Source organism: Triturus cristatus, chromosome 4_1, assembly GCF_964204655.1.
Source record: "Triturus cristatus chromosome 4_1, aTriCri1.1, whole genome shotgun sequence".
NCBI lineage: Eukaryota > Metazoa > Chordata > Amphibia > Caudata > Salamandridae > Triturus > Triturus cristatus.
The window spans coordinates 790,333,989-790,351,123 of record NC_140585.1 but is presented as its reverse complement, the minus strand read 5'-3'; the positions used below and the strand labels follow the sequence as shown (position 1 = coordinate 790,351,123).

The 17,135-nt window shown below is 44.9% G+C and overlaps 1 long non-coding RNA gene across 4 annotated transcripts in view; it reads left to right on the top strand.

Moving 5' to 3' along the window:
• The window catches only part of LOC146855537 (uncharacterized), a 174,939-nt gene that overhangs the window by 132,388 nt on the left and 25,416 nt on the right, over positions 1 to 17,135 (top strand). For all 4 annotated transcript variants that reach the window (XR_014981341.1, XR_014981338.1, XR_014981339.1 and 1 more), the window contains 2 exons: positions 10,015 to 10,110; positions 14,485 to 14,590. This is a non-coding gene — a long non-coding RNA (uncharacterized LOC146855537). The remainder of the gene's footprint in view (positions 1 to 10,014; positions 10,111 to 14,484; positions 14,591 to 17,135) is intronic.

Below are 17,135 nucleotides of genomic sequence, written 5' to 3'. Positions count from 1 at the left end.
AAAATCTCGGGATTAGTGACTACATAAGCAGTGGTGTAACAAAGGCCACAGTGCGGGGGTACCTTGAGCTCCAGGCGACCTACTCAGCACAGTACCCTCGCCTGAGAGCTCATGAGTGAGTCCGTAGGGTTGCTCCTTTATATACTTTGCAAGGGGACCCTCCTCAAGTTTGGTTACGCCACTGCATAAAAGTGCTTATCATTATGTGCAAACACGTTTTATAAGTTAGAAATTCTTCCGATTTGTAAACGGACTTTCATGATCATTTCTGAATTGCAAATGAGAGGATTCATGAAAGGGCTTACCTCCTCTCCCTTTCTAATTCAGAAAGGAATTTATTGATAGTTTGTGACTGCAATTGCTATCACAAACCATTGATGAGCTAACGATCCCCGATTTGGGGTGGTAACTAATTTGAAAAAGGTAAGGGTTCCCCTTCCCGTTTGGAAATTATGTCAGCAGCCTCTGCGGGGAGATGTTTTCCGAAACCGAAAAACGTTTCTTTTAACCAGCACCTGATCGTTTAGGGACCAAGGGCTGCTTTGAAACAAAAAATCTATTTTGAAATGCAGTCACAGAGAGGACCGTGTGCTGTACTTCGTAGGCCACCATCTCTGTGATTACAACCAATCACAGAGGGTCACAAATGGATAAATATTAATTAGGCAGGTCGTTTTGCAACCCCTTGCTATTTAATATTTTGTGAAATATTCTATGCGCAAAACATATGTACCGAATTTGCTACTACTTTTTGTGAATGAAATTATAATATAAAAGGACCCTAATTTTCATAAAGTTGGAGGGCAATTGTGTCCTCTTCTTGTTTGCAATTCTGCCTGATGTAAGTACCTGTTGAAATTTGCATAGGGCATAATAAAACTAAATGTAAGCTATTTTAGACAGCAGCCAGGTAAACAGTTTAGTTTCTCTGTATTGCATTGCTGCTGGCGAAGTTGTGGACATTGTCTACTATTTAGCCAGCCATAGGTACATACTGACATTTCTAATCAATTTATTTGCAAGACTACCGCACTACAATACATCAGCGTTTCCCAAACTGTGGTCCACGGACCCCCAGAGGTCCGTGATACATTCCCAAGGGGTCCGCAGGACTTGAGTGCCTGACGTCGTAGTAAAAGACAAAACACCCATGCGCCCGCACAGCTAGATGTGAATGTTAGTTCAGGGCGGCAAAACCACAATACAATCTGGCCAATCACCATTCAGCTTTAGGTGCGAGCTAAAGGGTGATTGGTATTATTTTATTATTTTATTCTGCTAGTCACCCGACGTCGCGCTCGCACGGCAGTGCGTTTGTTTTCTCTTGTGTTCGCGGCCAGCCCCAGGGCAATTTGCTATCATATGTCCCCTTTTTAGGTCTCGCCTGAGACAGCGCTTTAGCGCTGCTCTGGCGAGACTTATAGTAAGCGAGTTTTGGAAGTGCAAACGAGTGCTTTCAGGCCTCCAAATACAGTGCATGTGCGCCAGGCGCGCGCACCATTTGGCAGCCTGAAAGCACTCGTTTGCTTTCACTTTCGTGGCTGCACGGCCGCTTTGATGTTTGATCGCGATCGCGATCACTTTCATTTTATTATTTGTTCAGGACGTATTTTTTCCCTCCCGCCTCACTGCCCTTTTTACATGCCAGCCTTCACTGCTAAAAGTTGCTCTTCGGTGACTCGTTACTGATCAATCAGTCACTCTTGTTTCTTTGACCTTCTGAATAGAGAAGCATTACGCTGAGTGTCAGGAACCCTTTGGAGTCCCATGATATTGAACATTTTAAGCTTAGGCGTGAGTCAAAGAAACTGTTTATACTCTTTAAAATGTTGATGTCTAATGGCAAAGTCAAATAAACACTTTTCCAAATACTCCTTTTTTCTATACTTCCCACTCTCTATTTTTTTCTGCAAATGAAGAAGACTGGAATGTGTGTTACCTATCGAAGGGTCTAACCTTTGCGTGGTTCCTTGCGGGAGCACTACCCTTTAAATGTAGACATCAAACGTAGCATGTTTTCCTTTGGTGGGAACCGGTTTCTTCTGCCTATTTCTGCCTTTGGCTAAACCCCTTCGGTGAAGGGCTACGTTGCAGTTCATATTCTTTTCCACTGTCTTGAGATCTTATCTCCTTTGAGCACTGCCGACTGGCTATGATTTGTCTTGGCTCTTCCACAAGATCCAAAATTGAAAGCCCTTCAACAAGCTAGCCAGAAATCTCCGAGATACAATAAAAAATTCTTTAAATGTAATTTGTGGCCTGTTGGTAGCGTTGGTCTAGATGGTGTCACCTGTGTAGTGCATTGTTGGTTTCAGGTCATTGTCATTATGAGTCATGCAGTAAATCTCTAGTCAACCCAGCGATTTTTACTTTTGGGGTAAATGAACTATAGCAAGTCCAGTCACTGGATGGGAGGAGAATGTACAACCATTCTAAATGGTGTTGCAGATGTAGAACTGGCAGTCCTATTAAGATGATCATGGACTTCAACATCTGCTGTTCAGTCTGTCACAATTTTCAATTCTTAAAAGGCCATCTCAATCTTCCATCGACTGCAGTCAGTATATCGAGTACAGCAGAAGAGGGGAACGAATGGTCTAATTTTTTTATTTTAGATATCAATCATTTTATTAAAATCACAATTGCACAAATAGAATAGCCTGTCCTACAAACATCATATATAAATCACAGTATTAGATCCTCAATTCATGCATCAATCACGGTCCCACGTGCCCTTGACTGCAAGAGAAAGAAAATGTTCGGCTTGGGAGTACATAGTATAAACCATTCTCAGTAAAATAGCACACGTCTGTCACAAAGGGCCAAGCGGCCCTGGGGGAAAGGGAGGTGGCATTGTGAACAGAGTCAAGTAGGCCAGAGACAAAAACCTGTTGTCCTCCTTCGTCCCTCCCAGAGGAGGACACACTGGTCTAGTTGGGGCTAGGTTTGCCATCCAAAACAGTGTGCAAAACACTACATGGTATATGCCACTGTCTCATATTCTAGGCTTTTATTTGTTATGTTGTCCACAAACGCCTTTGCTGAGTCTCCTTGTGAGAACACAAACTAGAGAGCGTCTTTAGGTTGAAGTCTGGGGAGAAAAAGCTTTACTTTCTCCTTACAGCAGCCACACATTTTACACCGCCTCTCCGCATTATGTAGAGTGTCTTCACAGTGCTCTCAGCTCTCACATTGTTTCTGCCCTTTTACGTGTGGTAGTCTGATGGTACTGGCCACCATTCAAGTAATTCTCAAGATTTAGCAGGTCTCCCATAACTGTACACAGTACTCCTAGTAGGAGTTCAACCAGTGTCTATGCCGGATCTCCTAAAAACGTAATTGGGGTCCCTGCATAGATATTACAGATGTTCGATTTTAGAGTGCATTAATACAAAGGTGTCAATCACAGTAGTTTTGAAAGCTCGGAGGCTCTCTGTAGCAGCTGCTGTCTCTTTCATTTTCCGTTTCGTTCAAGATGATCCTTATCACTTCTTACTCTTTTTCTACTCCGATCAATCTACTTTTAATCCACAACAGTTTCTCCTCCCAAATTCTCACTGCTCTCTCAATATTATTTTATGTTTCCATCATTTTAGCCTTCATTTCATTGATGGAGTGCAGGAGAATTTGTTCCTTAGGCATGAGTTCTTTCTCCTGCTTGCCTTCACTATGTTCTCTCCCTGCACGCCTCACACTGCTGCACGCCACACACTGCTGCACGCCACACACTGCTGCACGCCACACACTGCTGCACGCCGCATACTGCTGCACGCCGCACACTGCTGCATGCAGCACACTGCTGCACGCCGCACACTGCTGCACGCCGCACACTGCTGCACGCAACACACTGCTGCACGCCACACACTGCTGCATGCCGCTGCACGCCACACACTGCTGCATGCCACACACTGCTGCACGCCGCACACTGCTGCACGCCGCACACTGCTGCACGCCGCTGCACGCCACACAGTGCTGCATGCCTCACACTGCTACACGAAACACTGCTGCACGCCACGCGCATTCCATTTGCCACCAGCTACTTCCTGCGCCGCCTCACGCATTCAGAGCAATTTAGTAAGGGGCACAAGACCTTAGGAATGCGGTTTATGGCCAGTGCATGTGAGGCATTCAAGCGCGAAGCTGGCATATGGCATCGGACTTGAAAGCAGCAGACTGCTTTCACCAGCGCGCGCTCTGCCTCACTTCCTGCATCCCCTCTTACAATTAGCTTTCGTTATAACTCACACCCCATATGCTCGTTACCTCCCACCCTTCCTTTGATGTCCGCTTTTCTTGTTGTTTACAAACCACGCCACACACTGCTGCACGCCACACACTGCTGCAAGCCACACACTGCTGCACGTCGCACACTGCTGCACGCCGCACACTACCGCACGCCTCACACTGCTGCGCACACTGCTGCATTCCACACTGCTGCACGCCGCACACTGCTACACGAAACACTGCTGCACGCCTCACACTGCTGCACACCTCACACTGCTGCACACCACACACTGCTGCATGCCACACACTACTGCACGCCACACACTGCTGCACGCCTCTCACTGCTGCACGCCTCACACTGCTGAACACCGCACACTGCTACACGCCACACACTGCTGCATGCCACACACTGCTGCACGCCATACACTGCTGCATGCCGCTGCACGCCACACACTGCTGCACGCCACACACTGCAGCACGCCGCACACTGCTGCATGCCGCACACTGCTGCACGCCGCACACTGCTACACAAAACACTGCTGCACGCCACACAGTGCTGCACGCCGCTGCTCGCCACAGTGCTGCATGCCTCACACTGCTACACGAAACACTGCTGCACGCCACACACTGCTGCACGCTGCACACTGCTGCACGCCGCACACTGCTGCACGCCGCACACTGCTGCACGCCACACACTGCTGCACGCCGCACACTGCTGCACTCCACACACTGCTTTTATGCGAGTTTATGCTACTGACATTGTAAATGACAATGCCTTTTATTTGTTTTAAAACCAAAACATAAATAAAAGGCATTGTAATTTTACAATGCCAATAGCTCAAACTCTTATAAATGCGAGACCTATTGCATTGCAAATGCTTGTTTCCTGAAAGCAGGGTACAGCTGGGCCTCTTGTGTCGAGGCTGAAGAGCATTCGAAGACTTTGAATCGGCAGGAGGGCTCTTCTCCCTCTGAAACTGCATGTAAGTGTGAACAACAGAAGAAAATGGCCAGTGGAATTTATGGGCGGCCATGAAGGACGGAGCCGACTTTGATCACATAGGACAGCGCTGGGCTGGACAGGAATGAGAGTGTTTATGTCAGCAGTGTATCAGCACAATGAAAGTGCAATGTTGGGCAGCAGGGTTAATGCTAGTGGTAGAGAGGTAAAAAGTTGGCAAAAGAAATGAAAAAAACACCCATAGATCTCGAGGTGCAGGTCATAGAAGCATAGGAGGATAGAAGAAAAGCAGGTGACTGGAATGCGGCACGAAGGAGCAGGCCAGAGTATCAGAAACCGGAAGAGACAGACGAAATACTGCGTTGTCTTTCCTCTGACATTTGGTGTGACCTTGAAATTGTGAGCTTAAATTATCGGACAGAAGCCTTTACCTGCCACCCTCCAGAGAATGGTAAGTGGAGAACTGACATATTGAGAAGTAGTTACATCTGTTATTTCCAGTGCTTTGAAACTGCAAGAGTGTGGCATGGAGCTCTTCTGAAAATAAGTTATTAGGATTACTAATCATAAAGAACTCTAGTGAGGTATGTGTGTGGCAGTACTGGGAAGAGAATGGTAAAGTGAGGAAGCAAGGGACTGGTATTGGGCAAGGTTATGGAGGGATAGAACGACATGAAGAAAGTTAGGGGAGCACAGGATTTGGGAAAGGGGTCAACCAGAGGCAGCAGTGCAGTGTCTAAGGCAGGTGCAGAAATACCACAGAGGCCAAGCAAAACAGGATAGCAGAAACCTATACCCAATATCTGCAAACCAGGTCCAGTGTGGGCAGTGAGAGCAGGGCTTTTAATAGCCCAAGCCCAGCAGCGGACCTCACTTGGGGGTAGAGAGGCAAAAACATACAGTGTTGTATGCAAACTGTTACCGTTTCCTGGCCCTTCCACAATCTAAAATCCACAGGAATGTCTAAAATGTTTCTCTGAGGAAGGGGGCAGCCCTTCCTGCAAATGTTCAAATAAGACGGGGTATCAAGTGGATGCTCACGATAATGGTTAGAACCCACAACCAGATGCAGGCATATGGCACCAATGGACAGGTACACAATAGTGGGTGTGATTAATGCTTCTGAAACATGAGGGGTAGTTTCAGGGCAAGCTTCTCTCCCTCAAAGAATAGGTACAGCACATCATCAACAGTGCAAGTATCTCATGGTGTCGGGGTCTTGGGGAGTAAGCTCGACGGTGTGGCGTCGGCGTTGGGGCAAAGGCGACCCGCCTGTCCGCACGTACATAGGGCCTACCCACACTGCGCACAGGGGGACACTTTGGCGGCCACCCCTGAGGTTAGTGCACGGCTGGACACTCAGGCCAGTATGCTACAGTGTGTTCGTCCAGCTGAGGGCCTGATCTGTCCCGGAGGCGTCGGACCTGAGTGGGGTGTGGTAGCCTCGTCCCGTACGTGCCCTCCTGCGACCCAGGGACAACTCCAGCAACTATTGTCTGCTTTGGCTGCTTCTGCCTTCCTGGACCTTGAGTACAGTGCATATCCTGGGGCAGCACTGGGAAGCCTGTTTCTCCACGCTGCGGACTGTGTTGATGCTCAGAGACTTCCACCCCACCTGTGTGCGTCGCTTCTCGGACGTTTTTGGACAATTCTCTACCTTGGAACGTTGGATATGGTGCTGGGTCGAGGGGTAGGCATGGGCAGAATTCCAAAGAGTGGTCAGGGATAAGGCTGATCCTTCAGGGGTGGTCGTCTAGTGGACGGGCGGGCTCAGGGGTTGCGTGCTCTCCTGGCATAGCTAACAGCATAATAGGTGCATAGTGCTCCCCATCTTGCTTTGAGAAGATCGCTTTTGTGCTGTTTATTGTTCACTTTGGGGGAAACTTACCGTGCGGGAGGGAGAAGCCGGGGGTATGTTTTGAAGGCCCTCCTCCAGTTTATTAATACTTTCTCCACCCCCCCGTCTGGTGGGGTTCTTTTCCTACTTCTTTTTCCCTCTTCTCCTATATTTCGGGTCTGGTTCCAGGGCGACAGGCACACTGCTGGGGGGGGGGGGCCGTACTCATCTGCAGAGGTGCAGGGTGGGGGGTTGGGGGAGGGGATTCTTTCGTCTTTTGTCTCTTTTTCCATGGCCTCCTTTTTCTTTTCTGATTCTTTTTGTTTTTTCTTTTTCTGGGATCAGTGTGATACACCTCCTTTGCTATGACTCGTTGCCGCTCCATGTGTACCACAATTTCCGGGGTGCTCTCCGGGAGTTCTGGCGGGGGACTGCAGGCGCAACTGCTTATGATACTCTTCCTCATCCTGATGTTCTTGTGTTTGCGCCATTGACCTAATAGATTGCTGTAAACCGTTTACTTCTATTACTCTGCGTACCTGTAATTGCTGTTTGAAAATTGTCTGGCACCTGATCCTTCTGCCTTGTTTCATTATAAAACGAAAACCTTTTTCTCCTGGTGCCCTACCTACGCTGTTCACAGTATTAGCATCACGATTCTGCTCCCCGATGTGCTGCCTGTGTTTATACTTGCCTGTTTTTGCTCTGATTGCTTAGCGGCCGGCCCCGGGGGGTTGTAGGCCCATATTTGTTCTCTATTGAACTGTTAATAAAGGTTTTCAAAAAAAAAAAAAAACAGTGCAAGTATCACTCACAGAACAAACACATAGTAGTATTAGCAGTGCAAGCGTTCCTCTCTCGCAGAGCAGCTACACAAGGTGCATCAGTTGACAAGTTTCCCAGGTTCATAGAAGTATACCACACCGCCCCTCACATAACAGGCACAGCTCAGCATCACCATTGCAGGCTTCCATTCCTCATAGAACGGATATGGCAAGGGCATGAGTGCAAGCTTCGCTCCTTTGCAGAATAGGTGCAGCATGGTAACAGCAGTGGAAGCTTCACTCTGTGACAGAAAACCTTTATAACAGTATATCAGTACAAACTTCCTACAGTCACAGGACAAGTAAAGCTTAGGAATTATCATTGAAGCTGCCTCTCTCACGTAACGGGTGCAGCACAGTCTGCAACAGCAGTGAAAACACCCTTGCCTATTTGATGCATATGTTTTAGTATGATTGTGTGGATTGTTAGGTGCTTTGATGTTGGAGCAAGTAAACAGCCCCACCACATATTTATGTGAAAAAGCTTTCTCAAATCTTATGTACCTAAAAAATAGGTACAGAAATCGCTTGGTAAATGTAGAATATAACCTAAGTATTCAACTTTCGGAAATAAAACCAAACATAGAAAGGTTAGTCGCCGAGATGCAGCACCAAACTTCCCATTAAAATTTTAGATTTTTGCATATTTTTCAATATAAAATATTAAAAGCTTTAGTGATGCAAGTATTTGCTTGGTGTGTACTTGTATGTGTATTTTTTGTGAATTACTGTTTTAATGTTTTAAAATTTAAATTGTACAAATTGTTTGGGGGTCCCCGGCTTCCAGTTGTGATTCTGTGGGGGTCCTCAGGAGTCAAAAGTTTTGGAGCCGCTGCAATACATCATTGCTGCTATTTACCCAGCTGCCAGGTAAATAGTAAAATTCCTTTGCTACTTTCTAGGCTACTGGTCAAATAACATAAAAGTATATTTAAGTAGCAGCCACACAAATAATTAGGTTTATTTATAAGGCTTCTGGCTCAATCATACATCTGCTTTTGCCAGGTTTGATTGACTACTGGCCAAATAGTACAAAACCTTTGCTATTTATCCAGTGACTAGGTAAATATAGAAGTGCAGAATATTTACTATTTAGCCAGATGCCATGCAAATAGTGAACGTTTCCTGCTTTTTGCATGGCTGCTGGCCGAACAGTGCAGAATCTCTACTATCTAGCGAAAGGGCAGGTAAATAGCCACTACCTAAATAGAAATATCAACTAAAATAAATAAATACACTTTAAGTTAAGGGGAGAAAGTTTAACTCACAGGTAAGAGATGTTGCTTAAGGACTAGAGCTGCTGATCTTTCAAATGCAAATCTGGTTTCAATCCTGCCCACAATTTAACAGCCTGAAATTCTTGGCATAGCAGTGACTTTTCCATACCTAAAAAGATGTTTAACTTCTGCCTTTCATATTAAAAGAAAAATATAGTCCTCATCTAAAACGCTTCAATACCAATGGGCTAAGTTCCCACTATGTATTAAAAAACACACAGACACAATGCGAATGATAATGCTTCGGATCCGACTGACATATTTTATATATGAATATATGCTGCCACCTTGTGGTAATTAGTTGAAATACACGTTCGAAGTTAGTCAATCCATAAACGTGGTTGCAAATAAAATGGCAGTTACAAATGGTTATTAGGTCTCGCCTGACCCAGCGTATGCGCTGATCTGGCGAGACTTTTGAGAGGGCTCCAAAAAGTGCTACCTGGCCAGCCTAGGGCTACAGTGCATGTGTGCGGGCGCGCGCGCTTGACCGCAATTACTTTCACTTTCGCGGCCGCTTTGATGTTTGATCACGATCACTTTCATGGCTGCACGGCCGCTTGTTTATCTTTGCATTCTGGTACTTGTTGCCCTGAGTTAATAGGGTTAAAATCAAAACGACTAGTTCCAGAATCTACTGAAACATCAGTAGGTGAATTTCCCAAACCGAAAATATGACAACTTGAAGTCATTTCCTCTTTGCTGTTGTACACAGCATAGCTCTCAGATATATGTTAGGAGAGGGCACACTAAGAGAAATAGAGAAAATACTGAGGAGAACATTGCTATTTTATTATTTAACCTTGCTTTTATCTACATATTTTTTTTCTGGATGTAATAAACTCACACAGGTCGAAGATTTGCTGTTCATAGCTATTTTTGCTTTTTCAGGGGCTAGGTATTAATGACGTTGTTCGAAGGTTAGCTGTACATGCTTTGGCCAAACAGCTATCGAACGCATATAGAAGATGGAAAACACCAAAAAAGGTAAGCGGTGTCAGGCGAACAACAGAAGGACTGAGTGTGTCAAAGTTAATGGTGTCTCCCAATGTAAGGTTACCTGCGCCCTCTTTCTTTTGACCTTTGCACTTCCTGGTCAGCGGTGACAGAATTCTAAAACGTCACGGATATCTTAAAGGGAATATAAACATGGGATACCTTTGAATTATTCATGCGCATTTTCATACTTAAAAAATTGTGAAAAGAAGCTTTTGTATTTTTCCGTCAAAGAACAGCCGTCACTGGAGAAACACGAGGAGCACGGTCTCTGTTAGCAGCCAGCTGCCTCTTTGGCGGGAGTGTAATTAACCCCCCATTTTCTCCTCAGAGGGTCATGTGTAAACACAGATCAATCAGCCTTGTGTAGCCTGCCAGCCAACCGGTGTGCACAGGAGGCAAAACAAAGGCAGCATGCCATGGAAATCCACTTTTACTGGCATCTTCATTCTAGCAAAGGGACCTAAAGAAAGCGCAAGTTGGGAGATTCATTGCAGCTTTCAACAAAGAAAAGAGGTACTTTTAAAAAAACTAATTTGCTTTACGCTGAAACTTCTATTTTGATTCTGCATATCGTGGGAGGGGCAAGATGTACTAGTAATAGACTTACAACACCATGGCTGATATTTTAGGATAGTGCGTAAGTCACAACATGTACTTAGAGACTTCACTTTATGTACTGATTTGTGTAACCCGCTTCGCTGGAGGAAAAAGGCAATGGAAGCAAATGCCTGCTTACACACATTCTGCTGTAAAAGAATGTTTACATTATGCGTGTTAAAGTTACAATGGTTTAAGAGTTTGTCACGTTAAGCAAAAGCCTTTTTTTCTGCATTATACATTAAATTTAAGTATAGCGTTCAAGAGAACACTATGCCTGTACTTTGCAGCACCTCTGATATAATGGGCTCTTGTTGGTCAGTAACATTTACAGCTGTGTTAATGTTAGCCTGCTTCATAAAACTGAAACTCAGTGATGTTGAAGCTCTGCGTCCTCTGGTGATATGTGCTGTCTGGTTGTACTGCTTGAATAGGTAAGTATGTGGAGTGTCTGAAGGTGGTGTGGATTTGTGCCCATCTCAATGCGTCTGTATTAGAAATTAAATTGATCTGTGTCAGGGGGTTCCAGTGCTTGGTCAATTTGTTCCCCCCCCAGAGTTTTATATAGGGCAAACTTGACCCGAAGGTATCAGAGCACTTTACGTGAGCACCAGTTGCATTACACAAGGACACATTCTTTTTTTAGGTCTTGCCTGAGCCAGCGCTTTAGCGCTGCTCTGGCGAGAGTTTTAGTAAGAGGGATTTGGAAGTGCAGACTAGTGGCTTTTCAGGCCTCCAACTACAGTGCCTGTGCTCCGGGCGCGCGCACCATTTGTCAGCTTGCGTGAACACTTTCGCGGCCGCTTTGATGTTTTCAGTGAGCTGCGCGGCCACTGAGAACATCAAAGCGGCCGCGAAAGTGCACACCATTTGTCAGCCTGCGTGCCTCTCTCCGCCTACCCCCCTCCCTTATCCCACTTCCTGCTTGTTCAACAAATGCCGTGTGTAAACAAACTTTCTTTGGTTGCATGGCATAAGTTTCCAAACAAATACCTTGTGCAAACGAACTTTCTTTTGTTTCACAGTGACTCTTGCTAGAGCTGCCTGCCTATGCTCACATTCCCAAATAACTCTGGTTGGAAACGCCTGCACACAGCCCTCTCTCAATGGCCTGGGCATAATTAAACAATCATTGGCATAGCCAATAGGTCTCGCTTTTGGGCCCTTATAAGTATTTAGTTAAGCAACTGTTGCCTGGCTAAACACTTATAAGGTCCCAAAGGCGAGACCTATTGGCTATGCCAGTGCTTGTTTTTTTACTTAAAATCACAAATCATTACAATGGAACTGTTTTGCCCTTGATCACATCTGATCTCTAACTTCCATCTATTCTTCCCCCTGTGTGCCTATTGCTGTCTTTCCTCTAGAGCCAGGGCACATTTTTGGTAATCATGCTCTCTAAAAAAGTTCATTCAAAATACAGAATCAACAATCACACTTTGCCACGGAACCAAGCTGTATCCGGCTAATGAGCCCAGAACTAGGGCAAAACCGATCTTGGGTTGCTTGTGTTCCGGCTCAGGGAGGGCCTGGCTTGGCAGTTCGGGCTGGATTGTTCCTATTGGGGCAGGGTCAACACTAATTTGCATATAGCTGAGTCCAAACTGAGGTGGCATGGTGTGCGAAATAATGATGGATTGGGATGCGGCCCGGGTGATTACCAGTGGCAGAGTTTAATTCAAGCATTCCATCAATCACTGTTTTGTATACTTTAAATATAACTAGGCTGCCTTTATTTACCAAGATAATATCCTTTTCACATAAGGATGTTTGCACTGACTAGGCCTCAAATATGTAGACACCCATTATGTAATTTTCTCCTTTGCATGCCCTATATTGCCGCCCTCTACTCCATCTACCACCACCTCCACTGCCGTGTAAACTGGCCTTTGAAAACAGTTGGATGGGAAAAAATTTAAATTTTAACATCAAATTATATTTATTTATACTTTTAAAATACTTTAAGGTAAACATTATTTTCTGTGGGATTTCATTTTAATTCTCTACATCCATTATTTTCCAGGGGAAGCTGCTGCAGTACCAGAGGTTGAACATGTGTGGTGCTGGGTTTACTACTGTTTAATTTTTGTGACTAGCCAAAAGTACTAAACTTAATCAAAATTGTAAATACTCCAAAGTGTAATTTACCTTTGTGAATCAGAATCTAAACAATTAAAACAAAATTCAATCAATCAGAATTTGTAGAGCACTGCTGCTTCACCCCTGAGGGTTTTGAAGCACTGTGGGGTCCTTCTGCTGGATCATGCTGCCTGTACTTATTGGCTGAACATCCAGGTCTTGAGGTCCTTCCTGACTGTTGGAGTGATGGTGAGGCTCTGAGGTGAAGGGGGAGGGTGTTCCAGGTCTTAGGCACTAGGTGGGAGAAGGGGCTGCCTCCACTGTTTGCTAGGCGGATGCGTTGGGTGGCTGACAGGAAGATGGATCTTTTTGTTGAGGTAGTGCCTTGTAAGCGTGGGTGAGCAGTTTGAACTGGCATCTCTTTGCGACTGGTAGCCAATGGAGTTTTCTGAGGTGAGGGGTGATGTGCGTCTGTCTGGGGAGGTCGAGGATGAGTCTGGCTATTGTGTTCTGGATGGTCTTGAGTTTCTTCATGAATTGGGAGGTAATTCCTACATAGAGGGAGTTGCCTTAGTATAGTCTGCTGGTGACAAGAGCTTGTGTGAGAGTTCGCCTGTTGTTGGGTGGGAGCCAAGTGAAAACCTTCCTGAGCATTCGCAGGGTGAGGAAGCAAGTGGAGGAGACAGCACTGACGTGCTTCTTTATGGATAACTGGCTGTCGAGGATGATGCATAGGTTGTTGGAGAGTTCGGTGGGTTTGGGGGTAGGGCCCAGTTCAGGTGGCCACCATTCGTTGTTCCATAGGGTGTCCTTGCCTGACCTGAAGATGAGTACTTCTGTCTAGTCTGTGTTGAGTTTGGGACAGTTGTTGTTAATGCAGATGGCCACATCCTGAGAAATATATGTTTCGTATTATCCGCACAAAACACTCATGTCCCCATTTAGGCATTCATAGATATGTATTTTGTCACCATACTTACCATTGTCTCATGTCACATGAATATGTGCCTCAAATGTTTTCTCTTGTCTTAGCATCTGTCACAGAAAACATGACCAAGCATTTTCAAAGACTCTGTTATACTGACAAGTTACCACATAGAAACATTGTTAGCATTGTGATATTTCAATACTCTGCGGTAGATTTATTAATATATCATGCAACGTAGCGCATCAACCAAAGTTGAGTTGCGTGAGACGGAGTAAGAGGATAAGCACCTCATAAAGATATGGCACTCCTTCTGCTCTCTTCGCACCACACACACACACCTTTGCACCACAGTGCAAAGTTGTCTGCATGATGTCTAGACAAACGTTAAAACGTTTCCTACTTTGGATGTGTGCTGTACTATGCAGTACACATGCAAAGTCAGAAAGGTTTGGAGAAATATAACCATTTCTCCTTGTTAATGCCTGCTTCAAAGAGACATTATTTGTTGGTGAACAGCCATGTTTACTATTGTTAGTAGATAGGGGTTTGCATCAAAGACCAAGGGTGGTCACCTGGGAATATCACAGCTGGAACACGCCCTTGATGCAAAGTGATGCTAAACAGCAGAGAGCACTGCTTTGTGTTACTTTCAGGCATCTTTCCTGCACATAACTTTTGTGTTGGAAATGTACATTTTGCACTGCTTTGCATCGCTTTTGTTAGTAAATCTGCACCGCTGCATGTTTGTCTCTTCACAGCTGTAGTGAACTCATAATCCCCTAATACACATTACACCGCACCCATTGGGCCACAACTGGGGACATCCTGGAGCAGCAGTTCCGCCTGCTGTCATTCATTGTTGAGGTAATTATGTGGCTCTAACCCATTAACTACAATGTACTAAGCATTTTATTAACCCCCCTTTGTCATTTCCAACAAATGTTTGCGAACTATTAAGTTGCACATGTGTAAGGAATATGCTATATCCTGCATTTGTCTGCATCATCACGTTTACACACCTATCACAACTATTCTTCGTCAAACCGCCATGATTCTGATGTCTCTCGTTACTAATTTCTGTAGCTGCTATATGAACTGACACATCTCCACAGCCACCTGCAGGCAGCATTGACCAGTCATGAATGTCACAGGGTCCGTCCAGACAGCAAGCTTCCATGGAACTACCAGGCACATTACACTCTTATCTCATGTTCATTAGCTCAATTCAAACAACAGCTATCTTTATATGCCAATGTTTTGTCCTATCTATATGTAAAGTTGTACTAACAGCAGTGTAGGCCAATGAAGGCTGCCCAGGTATCTTAATTCTCAGCTTGCGTCTTCCTATATTATGCTCAAACGTTTTGTGACCCCACTGCATAGAAGTCACAATAATACACCAATTCAAAACCATACGTTGAAAAGGAGCATACAATTATATACAATTCTTTTTGTGAACTACAATCAGTATCACAAATCCATAAGATCCAAAAATATTGAGCAGGGAGTCATTGAGTGTCTTTTCCCAATATTTCTTTATTTGTAGTCATGAGTGACATGCATACATCATCCCAGCCAACGCGTTTCGTCCAACATGGACTTCCTCAGGGCTGTAAAAACAATGTAATAAATCTTTTTTAGTTTTACTCTATGTACAAAAGATTTTTTATAAGTAACCTAAAACTTATAAAACCAGATAAACATATAGAAACTTGTGACATATACTCCTAAACAGACATATTGTCAAATATCACTTCTTCTTGTGTGACCCCCTGACTACATACATTCTAAGCCAAATGTCCCAATGTGAACAATCATTGGAGATGCAGACATATCTATTTCATTTCACATCCAGAACGGCTGGTAATTAATTAATTCCAACATCAGTTTCATTATATAATGACAGTAACAAATGTATATCATGGACATCAGAAATTGTTAATTCAGATCTTTTTATTTGACTGTGTTGGAAATGGCCCTTTTTGCAGGGTTATCCCTAACCTTTTTGCTTCTTCCTCCTTTGTTTTTCCTGACATGTGATTGTTAGCTATAGAACTCTGGGCACTTTACCACTGCTGATCAGTGCTAAAGTGATTATGCTCTCTGTGTACATTTTTTTAGTGATTGGTTATCCATGATTGACATATTTGTTTTACCAATAGGTCCCTAGTACAGTGCACTAAGTGTGCCAGGGCTGGTAATTCAAATGTTACTAGTGAGCTTGAGGCACTGATTGTGCCACCCACATACGTAGCCCTGAAAAGAGATCTCAGGCCTGCCACTGCAGTGCCTGTGAGCAGTTTGTTAACTGCCATGTTGACCTGGCCAGTGTACCCACTTGCCAGGCCTTACCCTTCCCTTTTCTTACACCTAGGACACTCCTATGGTAGGCCCAAGGTACTCCCCTGGGCAGGGTGCAGTGTATGTGAAAGGTAGGACATGTACTAATGTGGGTAACATGTCCTGATAGTGAAATACTGCCAATTTCGTTTTTCACTATTGAAAGGCTATCTTGCCCAAAGGACAGAATGGGGAATGCTGTGTAACAGTTTTACAAGCATATCTTCCTATAGGAGTAAGATAAGAAATTAGAGTATGGTATCCCTGAACTCAGAATTTAATAACACATCTTTTGGGAAGGATGGTTTTTAAATTCTGTGTTTGAAAATAGCACTTTTAGAAAGTGGCTATTTTCTTGTTCAACCTTTCTGTGTGCCTCTGCCTGTTTGTGGATTGACTGTCTGGCTTGAGAGTGTCAGGGGCTGGGGTGGCTCCAGGAGTCTTGGTGAGTCAGCTGAATAGGCCGGTCTGCATTTAGAGTGGTGGGAGGAGTAGCACCTGGGCCTGAATAGGCCTGTGCCTGCCTTCCACAATGCTGGCTCCGCCCCCTGTGGTGCGTCTGATGACCCTGGCTCACACTAACATAGGAAGAAGTTGGGCACTGGCAGAGTGCACCCAGAACTGGTTTGGAATGGGTCAGGACCCCTCACACATGGAGAACAAAGACTTTTGGGGTATAAATATGAGAGCTGAACCCCCTGAAAGTTAGACTACTTCGTGATCAAGAAGAATCCCTGCTAAAGAAGATCAGCTGAAGAGACTGAGGAGAAGTTCTGCCCTTGCTGTGTGTCTGGGGTTGGCCTGCAGTTAGATGTTTCTACTGAGGAGAAGACCAAGGGACGTTGTTGTGTGCTGTGTCCCCTGCTTGAAGAAGGACTTTGCTCTGTGCTGTGTCCATCTAAAGAAAAGTCTCCAAGAGCCAGAGAAGAGCTGGCCTTCTGTTTCTGAAGTCCCAGGCACAAAAGGACTTCACCCCTGACTTCCTTGCTGGGTGTTCCAGACTGCCAGGAGGGCCTGTAACTGTGTATGGGGCCTTTTTGCTGTTGGGAGCTAGAAGCGCGACGCAAGA